The sequence below is a fragment of the Chiloscyllium punctatum genome, chromosome 9 (assembly GCF_047496795.1).
Source record: "Chiloscyllium punctatum isolate Juve2018m chromosome 9, sChiPun1.3, whole genome shotgun sequence".
NCBI classification, from domain to species: Eukaryota; Metazoa; Chordata; class Chondrichthyes; order Orectolobiformes; family Hemiscylliidae; genus Chiloscyllium; species Chiloscyllium punctatum.
In genome coordinates this window covers 14,233,319-14,248,493 of record NC_092747.1, presented here as the reverse complement: position 1 = coordinate 14,248,493, position 15,175 = coordinate 14,233,319, and the positions used below count along the sequence as shown (strand labels likewise).

General features: G+C 43.5%; 1 protein-coding gene across 2 annotated transcripts in view; it reads right to left on the bottom strand.

Moving 5' to 3' along the window:
• mxra5a (matrix-remodelling associated 5a) overlaps positions 1-14,864 on the bottom strand; it is a 58,181-nt gene extending 43,317 nt beyond the window's left edge. The window contains exon 1 of one of the 2 annotated variants that reach the window (XM_072576892.1): positions 14,753-14,864. The gene's annotated coding sequence lies outside the window, so the exon portion shown is untranslated. Of the gene's footprint in view, positions 1-13,368; positions 13,465-14,752 lie in introns of those variants that run through there. The other variant, XM_072576893.1, reaches the window with a different exon arrangement.
• Positions 14,865-15,175: the final 311 nt, after the last annotated feature.

The following is a 15,175-nucleotide window of genomic DNA, read 5'->3' as shown; positions in this document are numbered from 1 at the left end:
ATCTAACCCAGCATTTGATTGTGCAGATCTGGATTAAAGATTTATTCAACTGCAAAACAGCATGCAATTGTAATCCTTCGTGTTTTCAATATACTAATCTTCAAGTCAAATTGCTAGCCCTAAGCTACTGTGAAATCCTTGTTGGATATGTAATTCATGGAAACTTTTTGCTACTTTATTGCTAAACTGGCTACTATGGAAGGGATAGTTCCTCAAAGTAACTTTCATAGATGCACCCCCACTCCAGGTCTATATGTTCATTTTGCTATTGTTATATGTATTTACTGGGTTTTTTTGCAATATAAACAACTTTAAATACAGTTGACCTCTTAGTTTAGTGAATATTTTGTTTTCGAATAGGTTAGGATTGTTGAGAACAGTTACTTGTATGCCACTGGAATCGAACATAGAACATCACAGCACATTACAGGCCCTTCGGCCCTCAATGTTGCGCTGACCTGTGCTACCAGTCTGAAGCCCATCTATCCTACACTATTCCATTTTCATCCATATGTTTATCCAATGACCACTTAAATGCCCTCAAATTTGGCAAGTCTACTACAGCTGCAGGCAGGGCGTTCCATGCCCCTACTATTCTCTGAATAAAGAATCTACCTCTGAAATTTGTCCTATATCTATCAACCTTCAATTTAAAGCTACGTTCCCTCATGTTAGCCATCACCATTCGAGGAAAAAGGCTCTCACTGTTGACCCTATCTAACCCTCTGATTATCTTATATGTCTCGATTAAGTCACCTCTCAAACTTCTTCTCTCTCATGAAAACAGCCTCAAGTCCCTTAGCCTTTCTTCATAAGACCTTCCCCCCCATACCAGGCAACATCCTCGTAAATCTCCTCTGAGCCCTTTCCAAAGCCTCCACCTCCTTTCTATAATGCAGTGACCAGGACCGTACGCAATACTCCAAGTGTGGCTGCACCAGAGTTTTGTACAGCTGAAGCATGACCTCATGGCTCCGAAACTCAATCCCTCTACCAATAAAAGCGAACACACCATATGCCTTCTTAACAACTCTATCAACCTGAGGGGCAACTTTCAAGGATCTATGCACATGGACATTGAGATCTCTCTGCTCATCTACACTACCAAAAATCTTACCATTAGCCAGTACTCTGTATTTCTTCCAAAGTGAATCACCTCACACTTTTCCATATTAAACTCCATTTTCCACCTCTCAGTCCAGCTCTGCAGCTTACCTATGTCCCTCTGTAACCTGCAATATCCTTCAACACTACCCACAACTCCACCGACCTTAGTGTCATTCGTAAATTTACGAACCCATCATTCCACGCAATCACCTAGGTCTATAAAAATGACAAACAGCAGTGGCCCCAAAACAGATCCTTGTGGCACACCACTAGTTACTGAACTCCAAGATGGACACTTCCCATCAACCACCACCCTCTGTCTTCTTTCAGCTAGCCAATTACTGATCCAAACTGCTAAATCACCCTCAATTCCATGCCTCCAGATTTTGTGCAATGTTCTAACCCATTGCTCCATTGACAATCAAAAATGTATCTGCCCCTACTTTAAATACACTCAAAAGACTGATCATCCACAGTCTTCTGAGTTGGACAATTCCATAGATTCGCAACGCTCTGAGTGAAATAATTTCTTGTCATCTTGATCCTCAGTGGAACTCTTTCTTTTGTTAAATTATGGTTTAACATAATTGGGCGACTCGTCAACCAAGGAAAACCAAAGGGCGGCACAGTGGCACAGTGGTTAGCACTGCTGCCTCACAGCACCAGAGACCCGGGTTCAATTCCCGCCTCAGGCGACTGACTGTGTGGAGTTTGCACGTTCTCCCCGTGTCTGCGTGGGTTTCCTCCGGGTGCTCCGGTTTCCTCCCACAGTCCAAAGATGTGCCGGTCAGGTGAATTGGCCATGCTAAATTCCCCATAGTGTTAGGTAAGGGGTAGGGGTAGATGTAGATGTAGGGGTATGTGTGTGTTATGCTTCGGCGGGGCGGTGTGGACTTGTTGGGCCGAAGGGCCTGTTTCCACACTGTAAGTAATCTAATCTAATCTAACATTTTTCCTGCAACTATTCTGACTATCCCTTTAAGCATTTTGTAAGTTTCATTGAGATCACCTGTCATTCTTTGAAATTCTAGAGATTACAAACTCAGTTTGCCCAATCTCTCTCCATTGGATAGTCCTGCCATCCCAGTACAACTCTGGTAAATCTGTAGTGCATTCCCTCTGTGGCAATCATATCTTTGCTGAGATAAGGTGACCAAAAATGCACAAAAGTACTCCAGGTGCTCCAATAGAGTTGAAGCAAGACTTCGCTACGTGATCCTTCCCTTTGAAGGGGTCTCCCTCTCACCTGTGTCTTCACTGAATTGTCACCAAGATTGAGACAATCCAATCAGCTGCATCTACTTCTTCCTAACCCCCCCCCCACCACAGACAGTGTTTCATATGTGGAATGAACTGCCAGAGTAGTGATGGATGCAGGTACAGTTAAAACATTTGAAAGATACTTGGATAAGTACATGAATAGGAAAGGTTTGGAGGGATACAGGCCAAGCACAGGCAGGAGGGACTAGTTTAGTTTGGGAACAGGTTGGACCGAAGGGTCTGTTTCCATGCTGTATGATTCTACAGCAAGCCCCATTGGGCAAATTACTCTACTCCCGTATTCAAATACACTTGCAAGAGAAGCCAACATTCCATCAGCCTTCCTAATAGCTTGCTGCACCTTTGTGTTAGTCTTCAGTAACTTATTGATCAGGACACTCAAGTTCCATTAGTACATCTACACTTTGCAACCTCTCACCATTTAAGAAATACTCCGCATATCTGCTCTTTCTGCAAGAACTTTACATTGTGGCAGATGGGATATAATGTGGAACATTCTTGTCCAATCACTAAGCTTGTCCAAATCCTCCTGAAAACATTTTCAATCATCTTCACAATGCACATTTCTGCTTAGCTTTGTATCAACTGCGAATTTGAAAATATTACATTGGATCCTTACATCCAAATCATTGAACAGTTAGGTCCTAAGTCTTGATTATTGAGATTCCCACTGGTCACAGTCCTCCAATAAGTGAATGACACACTTATTCCTATTCCTTGTTTTCTGCCTGTTACCCAATCTTATCTCTATTACCACCAATGCCATGTGCATTAACTTAGCTAACCAACCTATTAGGGAGACTTTATTAAAATTCTTCTAAAAATCCAAATATATTACATTTTGACTCCCTTTTATCAGTTTTGTTTCTAACATGAATAAAATTCCAACAAGTTTGACAAACATGATTTTCTATTCACAAATGTATGCTGACTATGCTTAATTAGATAATTTTTTTTCCCAAATGTTCATTTATCACGTCCTTTAAATAGATAGTAGCATTTTGCCTACTACTGTTGTAAGGCTGACGGTTCTGCAGTTCCCTGTTTATTTTCCTTGTTCCTTTTGTAAATAGTGAGGTCACATTGGTGAACTGCAGGAATCATTCCAGCATCTGTGAAAATTTGGTAGATGATTAACAATGCATCAGCTATCCCTGTAGCTACATCTTTCAACACTCTGGGGTACCACGTCTGGGAACTTACAACCCCATTAATTTCTCCAGTGCAATCATGTTAATAAAATTAATTTCCTTCATCTCCTCATGATCCCTTGTAATTTGGAACTCTTAATCTGGGAAATCGCTTGCATCTTTCTCAGTGAAAATACACCCAAAATAAATAAAATCACAGCTTTTTTGTGTTACCTCTAATTATAAAGTCTCCTGACCATGCTTTAATGGACTCACTCTCATCTGAACCAAACAGTCACCTTTTACTTGTCTCTAGAAATTTTACAGTCCATTTAAATAACAGCACAGAGGTTGGTATCCCATCACCAAGTCACCCTTTATATACATTTGCACAGCCTGCTTTGAGTCTGTCCCTCAAGTGAAGGGATTCTCAATCTCCTGTTTATATTTTTCACCCAGGGATCCCTGTTTGGCCCAGGTTAAAAACCACAATCAAGAATCTCACAGTCAATGAGATCCACCTTGTTCTAATCACTTCACCATTTGTGAGACTGCATTCATATTTTATATTTACTTTCCTTCTCAGTTTCTTGGTCCTCCTTTGCTGTAATCTAAAAACATCCCAATCCTCAGATTTATTATTATTTCTGGCCACTACATAAGCCTTTACCTTTAACCTTATAGAATCCTTAATTTCCTTTGTTCGACACAGTTGATTGATCTTTTTGAGTCTTTACACCTTGAAGGAATATATTGTTTCTGTAATAATTAAAGACTGTCAATTGCCTGTGCATTTAGTTGCACCTTTCAATATATTTTCCCAATTCAGTTCAGCCCTTGTGCCTCAAGCTTTCATAACTTTCCTGATTCAAATATACTGCCCACTGCTTCAGATTGAACTACTCACTTTCAAACATACCGTAAAATTCTACCATTTTAAGGTGACTCATCCCTGAAATTTATTTTACAACAAGGTTATTAATTAGGCTTTTTCATTACATAAAGACCAGATCCAAAATAGCATGTCCTCCAGCCAGCTCTTCAATGTGCTGCTCAAGAAAACCATATTTTATAAATTTCAGAAATTCAGTCTCCATGGCTTTAGTTCTCACTTGGTTTACCCAAGTTCAAGTTATCCATGTTTAATCTTGTGCATGCTACAAGCTTCTCTCACCTCCTGATTTACATCATCCCCCGAATTACCGCTACTATTTGATGACTTCGAAATTACTCCAACCAATGTCTGCTTTCCTTTGCTGTTTCTTAGTTCCTCCCAAACAAATTCTACAAACTGTTCTTCTGATCTGAAATCCTTCCTTACAAATGGATTGATCCCATCATGTACTATCAATGCAACACAACCTCCTTTTCGTTCTTGTCTATCTTTCCTAAATGTCAATATCCTTGAATATTTAGTTCCCACTCTTGGTCACCACGCAGCCATGTTTCTGATATGAGGTAAAAACAATGACTGCAGATGCTGGAAAGCAAATACTGGATTAGTGGTGCTGGAAGAGCACAGCAGTTCAGGCAGCATCCAACGAGCAACGAAATCGACGTTTTGGGCAAAAGCCCTTCATCAGGAATAAAGGCAGTGAGCCTGAAGCGTGGAGAGATAAACTAGAGGAGGGTGGGGGTGGGGAGAGAGTAGCATAGAGTACAATGGGTGAGTGGGGGAGGAGATGAAGGTGATAGGTCAAGGAGGAGAGGGTGGAGTGGATAGGTGGAAAAGGAGATAGGCAGGTTCGACAAGTCCGGACCAGTCAAGGAGAGTGTGCTGAGCTGGAAGTTTGAAACTAGGATGAGGTGGGGGAAGGGAAAATGAGGAAGCTGTTGAAGTCCACATTGATGCCCTGGGATTGAAGTGTTCCGAGGCGGAAGATGAGGCGTTCTTCCTCCAGGCGTCTGGTGGTGAGGGAGCGGCGGTGAAGGAGGCCCAGGACCTCCATGTCCTCGGCAGAGTGGGAGGGGGAGTTGAAATGTTGGGCCACGGGGCGGTTTGGTTGATTGGTGCGGGTGTCTCGGAGATGTTCCCTAAAGCGCTCTGCTAAGAGGCATCCAGTCTCCCCAATGTAGAGGAGACCGCATCGGGAGCATCAATGTGGACTTCAATAGTTTCCTCATTTCCCCTTCCCCCACCTCACCCTAGTTCTAAACTTCCAGCTCAGTAACTGTCCCCATGACTTGTCCTACCTGCCTATCTCCTTTTCCACCTATCCACTCCACCCTCTCCTCCTTGACCTATCACCTTCATCCCCTCCCCCACTCACCCATTGTACTCTATGCTACTTTCTCCCCACCCCCACCCAGCTTCAGGCTCACTGCCTTTATTCCTGATGAAGGGCTTTTGCCCAAAACGTCGATTTCGTTGCTCGTTGGATGCTGCCTGAACTGCTGTGCTCTTCCAGCACCACTAATCCAGTACATGTTTCTGATATGGCAATTATATCATAAGTAGTTACCCCTATTAGATCATTTATCTTGTTGCAAATGCTTTGTGTATTCAGGCACAGTCCCCTTAGGTTGGTCTTAGAGTCACAGAGTCATAGAGTAATAGAGATATACAGCATGGAAACATACCCTTCGGTCCAACTGATCCATGCTGACCAGACATCTTAAATTAATCTAGTCCCATTTGCCAGCATTTGGTCAGTAATCCTCGAAATTCTTCCTATTCACATACCCATCCAGATGTTGTTTAAATGTTGTTATTGTATCAGTCTCCACCACTTACTCTGACAACTCATTCCATACACTTATCACCCTCTGCATGTAAAGGTTGCCCCCTTAGATCCCTGTTAAATCTTGCCCCTCTCACCTTAAACTATGCCCTCAAGTTTTAGACTCCCCCACCTGTGGGAAAAGATCTTGGCTATTCACCCTATCTATGCCCTCATGATTTTATAAACCTCTATATGCAACATTTAAAAGGCATTTGGATGGGTATATGAAGTGAAGGGTTTGGAGGGATATGGGCAGGGTGCTGGCAGGCGGGACTAGATTGGGTTAGGATATCTAGTCAGCATGGACAAGTTGGACCAAGAGGTCTGTTTCAATGCTGTACATCTCTATGACTCTATAAAAGAAAGGATCACTCCTCAGCCTTTAACACTCCAGGGAAAATAGCCCCACTCTACTCAGCCTCTCCCTATTGCCCGACCCCGGCAACATCCTTGTAAACCTTTTCTGAACCCTTTCAAGTTTCAAAGTAGCCACCCAACAACCTGTACAGCCGTAACATGACCTCCCCCCGCTATACTCAATGCACTGACCAATGAAGGCAAGCATGCCAAATACCTTCTTCACTATCCTATCTACATATGACTCTACTTTGAAGGAACTATGAACCCGCACTCTAAGGTCTCTTTGTTCAGCAACACTCCCCAGGATCGAACTATTAAGTGAATAAATCCTGCCCTAATTTGCCTTTCCAAAGTTTAGCACTTCATATTTATTTAAAATCAACTCAACTGCCACTCTTTGGCCCATTGGTCTGTCTGATCAAAGTCCCGTTGCACTCTGAGGTAACCTTCTTCGCTGTCCACTACATGTCCCAATTTTGGTGTTGTCTGCAAACTTAATAAACATACCTCCTATGTTCACATCCAAATCATTTATATAAATGACAAAAAGCAGTGGACCCAGCACCGATCCTTGTGACACACCACTGGTCTCAGGCCTCCAGTCTGAAATGCAACCCTCCAACACCACCCTCTGTCTTCTACCTTTGAGCCAATTCTTTATCCAAATGGCTCATTCTCCCTCTATTCCATGGGATCTAACCTTGCTAACCAGTCTACCTTGAGGAACCTTGTCGAACACCATACTGAAGTCCATATAGATCACGTCCACCGCTCTGTCCTCATCAATTCTCTTTGTTGCTTCTTCAAAAAAACTCAGTCAAGTTTGCGAGACATGATTTCCCACGCACAAAGCTATGTTGACCATCCCTAATCAGGTAAAAACCATCCCTAATCAGTCCTTACCTTTACAAATACAATCAAATACATGTCTCGTTGACACTTTTCTGCATTAAAAGCACATTAAATGCTCGGCTTTGTTTTTCCTGCTTCTATTTGTCTTTACAGCTTTTTGTACTTCCTGTTGCTAATTTAACTCCCTATCAATTTGTGTTAACCCTGAGGTTCCCAGTCCTCCTTACAAGGTGGTTCAAACCAACTTTCATGGCACTAGCAAATCTCCCTGTGAGGATATCATTCCCAGTCCTGATAAGATGTAACTCATCCAGTTTATTTCAATGCATCAGAAATTGGATGCCTTTCCTCCTACATTTGTTCTTCAGCCATGTGTCCAGTAGATCAACTCCCCGATGCTCACTGGCAACACTGGGAGCAATCCTGAGATTATAGATCCAGAGATCCACTCTCCTTCACAATTTCCTGAATGCTGCTTTCAGGACCTCATCTCATTTCCAACCTCTTTTGTTGGAATCAACGTAAACCATGACTTCTTTCTGATCACAGACAATTTGCAAAAGAATCAGAGGGTGTATGATCTTAATTTCTTTAATGACATAAGCTGTGATGTAAATGAAATACCCTGGCAGCAACTTCCACAGTAACTTTCATAAAAGAATTGATCATTGTATAGGAAGGATATTATCAAGCTGGGGAGGGTTCAGAAGATTTGGAATGTTGCCAGATATGGAAGGTTTGAGTTATAAAGAAAGGCTGGATAGGCTGGGACTTTTTTCACTGTAGATTGGAGGTTGAGAGGTAACCTTATAGAAGATTATAAAATCATGAGGGGTGTATATAGGGTTAATGGTAATTGTCATTCCCTTAGGATGGGGATTTTCAAGACTCAGGGGCACATTTTTAAGGTGAGAGGAGAAAGATTTTAAAAAGACACAAGAGGCAATTTTATTTACACAGAGTGCAGTTTGCATGCGGAATGAACTTCCTGAGAAAGTGGTGGATGTGGGCACAAATACAACATTTAAAGTACATTTGGATAAGTACATGATTAGGAAAGGTTTGGAGGGATATGGAGAAAGTGATGAATGCAGATGCTGGAAATCAGAGTCGAGAGTGTGGTGCTGGAAAAGCACAGCAGGTCGGGCAGCATCCGAGGAGCAGGAGAATCAATGTTTCGGGCATAAGCCCTTCATCAGTAAACGTCGATTTTCCTTCTCCTCAGATGCTGCCTGACCGGCTGTGCTTTTCCAGCACCAAACAGGGAGGGAGATGGGAGCTGAAAAATGTGTTTCTGGAAAAGCGCAGCAGGTCAGGCAGCATCCAAGGAGCAGGAGAATCAACGTTTCGGGCATAAGCCCTTCTTCAGGCTCATGCCCGAAACTTCGATTCTCCTGCTCTTTGGATGCTGCCTGACCTGCTGTGCTTTTCCAGCAACACATTTTTCAGCTCTGATCCCCAGCATCTGCAGTCCTCACTTTCTCCTGGGAGGGAGATGGGCCAGGTGCAGGCAGGTGAGACTAATTTAGTTTGGGATTATGTACCGCATGGACCAATAAGGTCTGTTTCCATGCTGTGTGACTCTATGACTCCATTAAAAATATATCCCAAGTCTTTGTGGCAAGAGAAGAGAAAGGCAACAGATATATACCTCCCTCAAAGGAAACACTCAATGTTTTGAATAGCCATTTACTGCTCCACATAGTTTTGTGGCCTAGACTTACTGAGCTGCTTAATGTAGGTGGGGTTTTAAACTTCAGGAAACCTGGAGGTCTTACCTCCAAAACATGGTTAAAAATGACACAACACCAGGTTATAGTCCAACAGGTTTAGTTGGAAGCACTAGTTTTCGAAGCTAGGTCAACCACCTGATGCAGAAGCAACACTCTGAAAGCTAGCGTTTCCAAATAAACCTGGTGTTGTGTCATTTTTAACTTTGGCCACCCCAGTCTAATACTGGCACCTCCAAGTCATGGCTCCTAAATCTGAGTCTTATGGCCCTGAGGGTTCCCCACCTGAAGGTCTGCCTGATGTCCTGATTGCCAGGCTTGGCTTCCTCTGCTCCTTTTTGCCCACAAGCAATGCTGCAAAAGCCTTTACCTTCTCCCAAAGCTTCCCTCACCTTGCCCCAAAGCCTGGTAAAGCTCTGTGCCTCGCTGTCAAATATATAAACCAAGTTATAATGCTGTTAGCCTCGTTAAGATGTTTAAAATGCCAACTCGCCTCCTGAAAGCAGTCCTAGCTCAGTAAAACCCAGAAGGCACGCTTGTAATTTTTTCCTGATTTAATCTCCCACCCGCAACCAATCCCACGCGCCCACCCATGTTAATGGTCTCTCCTATGATTCACACATACTAACTTCAAGCAGTCAATGAATGGCTCTCTGCCAATGATCAATGCATTCAACCACACCTCCCATATGTTTTCAATGGTACACTTTAAATGATTCCTAAGTGAAACAACCCTGCATTTTTTCATTTTGACTTTGTCATGCACTTGATGGTAGACAGTGTCTATTGACAGTCGCTCCAGGCAGGAATGCACTCCATGGAGATAGATAGATTCCCAGTGAGAGAGGCAGTTTCTCATTGCAGTGAGAACGGAAAAGGAGCACACCGTTTATGCAGAGTTCCCACAGAATTCAATACAGTTTTCAATGCAATGTATAACCCAGTGTGCAGCACAAGGGATCCGACGGATGATAATGGGTGAAATACTGCAATTCTAATCAAAAAGTACTGGAGATGCATAGGGCAATCATTAACATCTGAATGGGGCAGTTTTACACTCAAATGTAAGCATTTAGCGTAACAATTCTGATGAAGATTTACACCCAAGCTGGTAACAATCTGCTAGATGCCGAAGTACTGTACATATTCTGCTTCATAGAAATGTCCAGGTCACAAAGCTAAGCACAACAGGTTACTGGTCTGGGCCTCACCATCTGAAAGGGCAAGGGGTAGGGAGGGAGTGGAAACAGATTAAATCATAACAATCAAAAAGGAAAATTACTTAAAAAGGGCACATCTCTAATGCCAGGGACAAAGAGAAAGTTGAGCAGGACCAAATGGATGGCTCTTTTGGAGAGTTAATATTGGAATAATGGGATGAATGGCCTCATTTTGTGTTGCATCATTTTACAATTCTGTATATACATGAATTAACAACCAATGTAAATATTTGGTAGCCACATTTTGAGAATGATATTGATGTTTCTGATCGAAAGTGATTGTACAGACTGTGATTGTTTTCCTTAGAGCAGAGGAGTTTGAGAGGGGACATGGTTGTGATGTATAAAATTATGAGGGGCACAGATTGGGTGGAGAGGAAGGTGGTGATGGTGGGATCCAGGGGCAAAGATTGAAGCCAAGGTATAGAAGATTTAGTGGAGATGTGAGGAAAAGGCTTTTCACCCAGAGAGTGGTGGGAATCTGGGACTCACTGTCTGTGAAGGTGGTGGAGTTGAAAACTCTCATAACAATTTAGAAGGATTTAGATGTGCATGTGTGATATCAAGGCACATAAGGCCAAGTGCTGGGAAATGGGATTAGAATAGTCCGGTGGTAGTTTTTGACTGGCATGGACTGGATAAGCTGAAGGACTCTATGACACGAAATCAAGGTTTAATTTTATTAATGGCACTGGTTGGTGGAGGAGATTCAGATTGGAGGGCATCCATTGTCTCAAAGAATTTTTAATCAAATACCTGCATCGTATATTAAAATATCAAGAAAGGCTAGTAGCTTTAGTGCAATATATATATAAAGTTCAAAGGTCACCTTAAATAAAATGCTCAGTGTAGTGAAGCACTGTGCTACACAAAGCAGGAAGGTGACACATCCAGTTTCCAATCCAAGTTACTTGATCCAAGCTGGACAGCAGGAAGTGGGGAAAGTTGCAGCTGGCCTTGGGTACATCTGTCCTGGGATTGTATGAGACTACCAGCCAGATTCCAGCAGTTTACAATCTTGTATATGTGGTCTGAGCCTGTTTGTGTGTGTTTTGGAGTTGGTGTTTACGTGTGTTGGTATAGTTGCATGGGTTTGTGTGGCATATGTTTTGTGTGTGTTCGCGTGCTTACGTTTTTATCATGCTGTTGTACAGCTTGGAAAGAGGATATAACAGTGGGTGGGTGTATTTGTATATGTGTGAAGGTTTGTGTATGTATGTTATGTTTGAGCTTTGTGTTTGTGTATGTTTTTGCGTTGGTATGAGTGTGTGTCTTTGTCCCAGTGTGCATCTGCATGTGTCCCGATGGCTGTGTGTCTGGATTAGCATCCCCGAGAATGACATTTTATTTTAAATTGGAAAGTTTCCTTTGAAGATCTAATTTCTATTATAGTGCCCCCTTTTCTTCCAGCTCTTTAGGCTGACTAGAGTCATAGAGACATAGAGCCATCCAGCACAGAAACAGACTCTTCAGCTCAACCAATGCATAATTCCCACCTAAACTAGTCCCACCTGCCTGTACTTGGCCCCTATCCCTCCATACGTTTCTTATTCATGTACTTATCCAAATGTCTTTTAAATGTGGTAACTGTACTCACATTCACCACTTTCTCTGGAAGTTTATTCCATACACAAACCACTCTCTGTGTAAAGAAATTGCCCCCTTGTGTTTTTTAAAAAATCTTTCTCCTCTCACCTTAAAAATATGCCCCCTAATTTTGAAATCCCCCACCCTAAAGAAAAGACACCAGTCACTCACCTTATCTATACCTCACATGATTTTATAAACCACTATAAGGTCACTCCCCAACCTCCAATACTCCAGTGAAAGAAGTCCCAGCCTATCCAGCCCCTCCTTAAAATGCAAACCCTCCATTCCTGGCAGCACACTGGTAAATCTTTCCAAACCCATTAGTTGATTCAATTTCACTTTCAAAATAGCAAAGAGGTGTGGGATAGTGTTTGTGTGTGTATGGCCTGAAACAAAAATGAGTAGGGAGAGGGGAACGACAGACAACTGAAGAGAGGCAACAGGGATGTGATGGGTTAGAATGGTCTCTGTAAGACATAGGAACAGGAGTAGGCTATTTGGCTCCTCATGCCTCTTCATCATTTAATAGGACCATGGGTGATCAGACATTCATAGAATCCCTAAAGTGTGGAAGCAGGCTATTCTGCCCATTGAGTCCACACTGACCCTCTGAAGGACATCCCACTACTCTACACTATTCCTGCATTTCCCACAGCTAACCCACATAGCCTGCACATCTCTGGACACTATGAGCAATTTAGCATGGCCAATCTGCCAATCTTTGGCCTGTTGGAGCAAACCGGAGCACCCGAAAGAAACCCATGTGGACACAGGGAGAATGTGCAAAGTCCACACAGACAGTCACCCGAGGCTGGGATTGAAGCAGCACGGTGGCTCAGTGGTTAACACTGCTGCCTCACAGCACCAGGGTCCCAGAGTCGATTCCAACCTTGGGCGACTGTCTGTGTGGAGTTTGCACATTCTCCCCGTGTCTGCGTGGGTTTTCTCCAGGTGCTCCAGTTTCCTCCCACAGTCCAAAGATGTGCAGGTTAGGTGAATTGGCCATGCTAAATCGCCCATGCTAAATCGCCCATAGTGTAGGGTGCATTAGTTAAAGGGAAAAGGGGTTTGGGTGGGTTACTCTTCAGAGGGTCGGTGTGGACTTGTTGGGCCGAAGGGCCTGTTTCCATACTGTATGGAACCTAATCTAATGTAGAAAACCTGGGTCCCTGGTGCTGTGAGGCAGCAGTGCTAACCACTGAGCCACCCTCACATCCACTACCCCACGTTTTTCTAATGGTCTTCGAGTCCCTTGTTGATTAAGAATCTATCTCAGGTTTAAATATACTCAAAGATTCTACGCCCACAACTCCCTGTGGCAAGGAATTCCAAAGACTCCTTCTGTACTTTAGCCAGTGGATGACTCTTGACTTACAGGCCTTCCTGATGAAGGGCTTTTGCCCGAAACGTCGATTTCGCTGCTCGTTGGATGCTGCCTGAACTGCTGTGCTCTTCCAGCACCACTAATCCAGTATCCACAGTGTGTCTGCCTGCACTGTTTTCTCTCCCCCTCTCAATAGCTGCACGTTCATCTGGCGTCAATCTAAGAATCACCACAAATTTCGGGAGCTCATTGTGACGAACCGCCCAGTGTCAGTCAGGAAGAATGTGAGAGACTCTGGAAGATGATTGGTGCCTGTAGGATAGGCGACAGGACAAGGCTTTTGCGTTGAGCTCCCCCCGCCCTCCGGAGTAGACAGGTTAGGAAAGATTGGGTGGGTGGGTGATCCTTTGCCGTTAGAGGGAGTCCTGTGAGGGAAATCCTAACCCCAGGACGCAATTAGTGGTTCATTCTATCAGTCACTGGTTCAGAAGCACATTCTCAGCCCAGGGGCTGAGCACAGCTTCTGAATTTAAGCTTCTCTGTCCAATTGAACTCAAGGGTGACTGGGAACCAGGTGGACTGGCCCTGTCCTTCCAAATAACCTTTTCTGTTAACTTTTCCAAGATAAACTCGCGCATTTTTCTTCAGACGACAAGTTGGCATATCGATGCCTCTCTAGACCTGACCACCCCCCAGTTTAAAAAGTACGCTTGCTGAGCCAGCTAAAACAGAAAACCGTTTCCACACACACAAAAAAGTTATTTTCCTTTTGTAGATGCAAGGCAGGAACGGTGCGCACTGAGTTCTGCAGAAGCTGGGGTGCCAGATGTAAAAGGAAAAGTTCCTGAGAGAGTGTCTGAGGCGGCCGGGTCATTGGGGGTCAGTTTGACTCTGGTATTTCGCTGGCAAGGTTCGTTTGGGAGGAAGATGGAAAGTGTAACTAAACCTCCGCCGGTGAAATTCAACAGCCTTTGTTGCAATCTGTCACCGCAGACACGCCGTCTCCCTCAAGCTATCTAAATACAGATGATTCTTATTACACATTAACATACACACAGAACCCCAGTACTGACTGTGCAAGCGGCAATGTGTGATATTTTGTGAACCTTTCACTGTAAGTTCCCACTCCCTATCAACACGACCCTTCTCTGGACAGGGGGAACTATTTGTAACGTAAATGCAATGTGCCTCGCTTGCCGCCGTTAATGCTTTAGCGTCGGGTATAATCCCACTAATATGCAGCAGCCCAGACTGAAATACAGCGCATGTAGACCATTCCCAATCCACAGTCACCAGGTCAAGGTTATATTCCATACTTAAGACAGCACCAACCTCAGAAACTTCCAAAGGCGGTCGACCCCTTCAATAAACGCCAGAGTCCCACAGAACTACAAAACAAAATGTATTTTTTTTTAAAAAACAAAGCATCGTTTACCTTTTCTTAGAAGTCCATGTTGGAAGTCTGAAAGTCTCTTGGTTTGTAGAGCTGCCTGTTGAATAGTGAAGTTCTGTCTGACTGAGAGAACAGGAATTGTCTGAATCTTTTCAGGTGAGTGTGTGCGCGTGTGTGGGAGAGAGAGATTCCGTGCACACACTGCGCCGTCCCGTTAGACTCAAACAAGAGGGAAACTAGAGAACAGTCGGGCTGTACAAAAAAAAAGCCAGATGGAATAATAGCACTGCTCTCTCCCTCTCCCTATACCGTCAAAGGGTTACATCCAATAAGTTTGCATTGACTTACAAGTTTTCAAGAGAACAGAAACACTGAAGTGATCAGACACATTGAGATATTTTGCAAATAATATTTTTGTCTAAAAACAAGTATGAATGAGGCACTTTCAGGTTCCCGAGGAGGCTG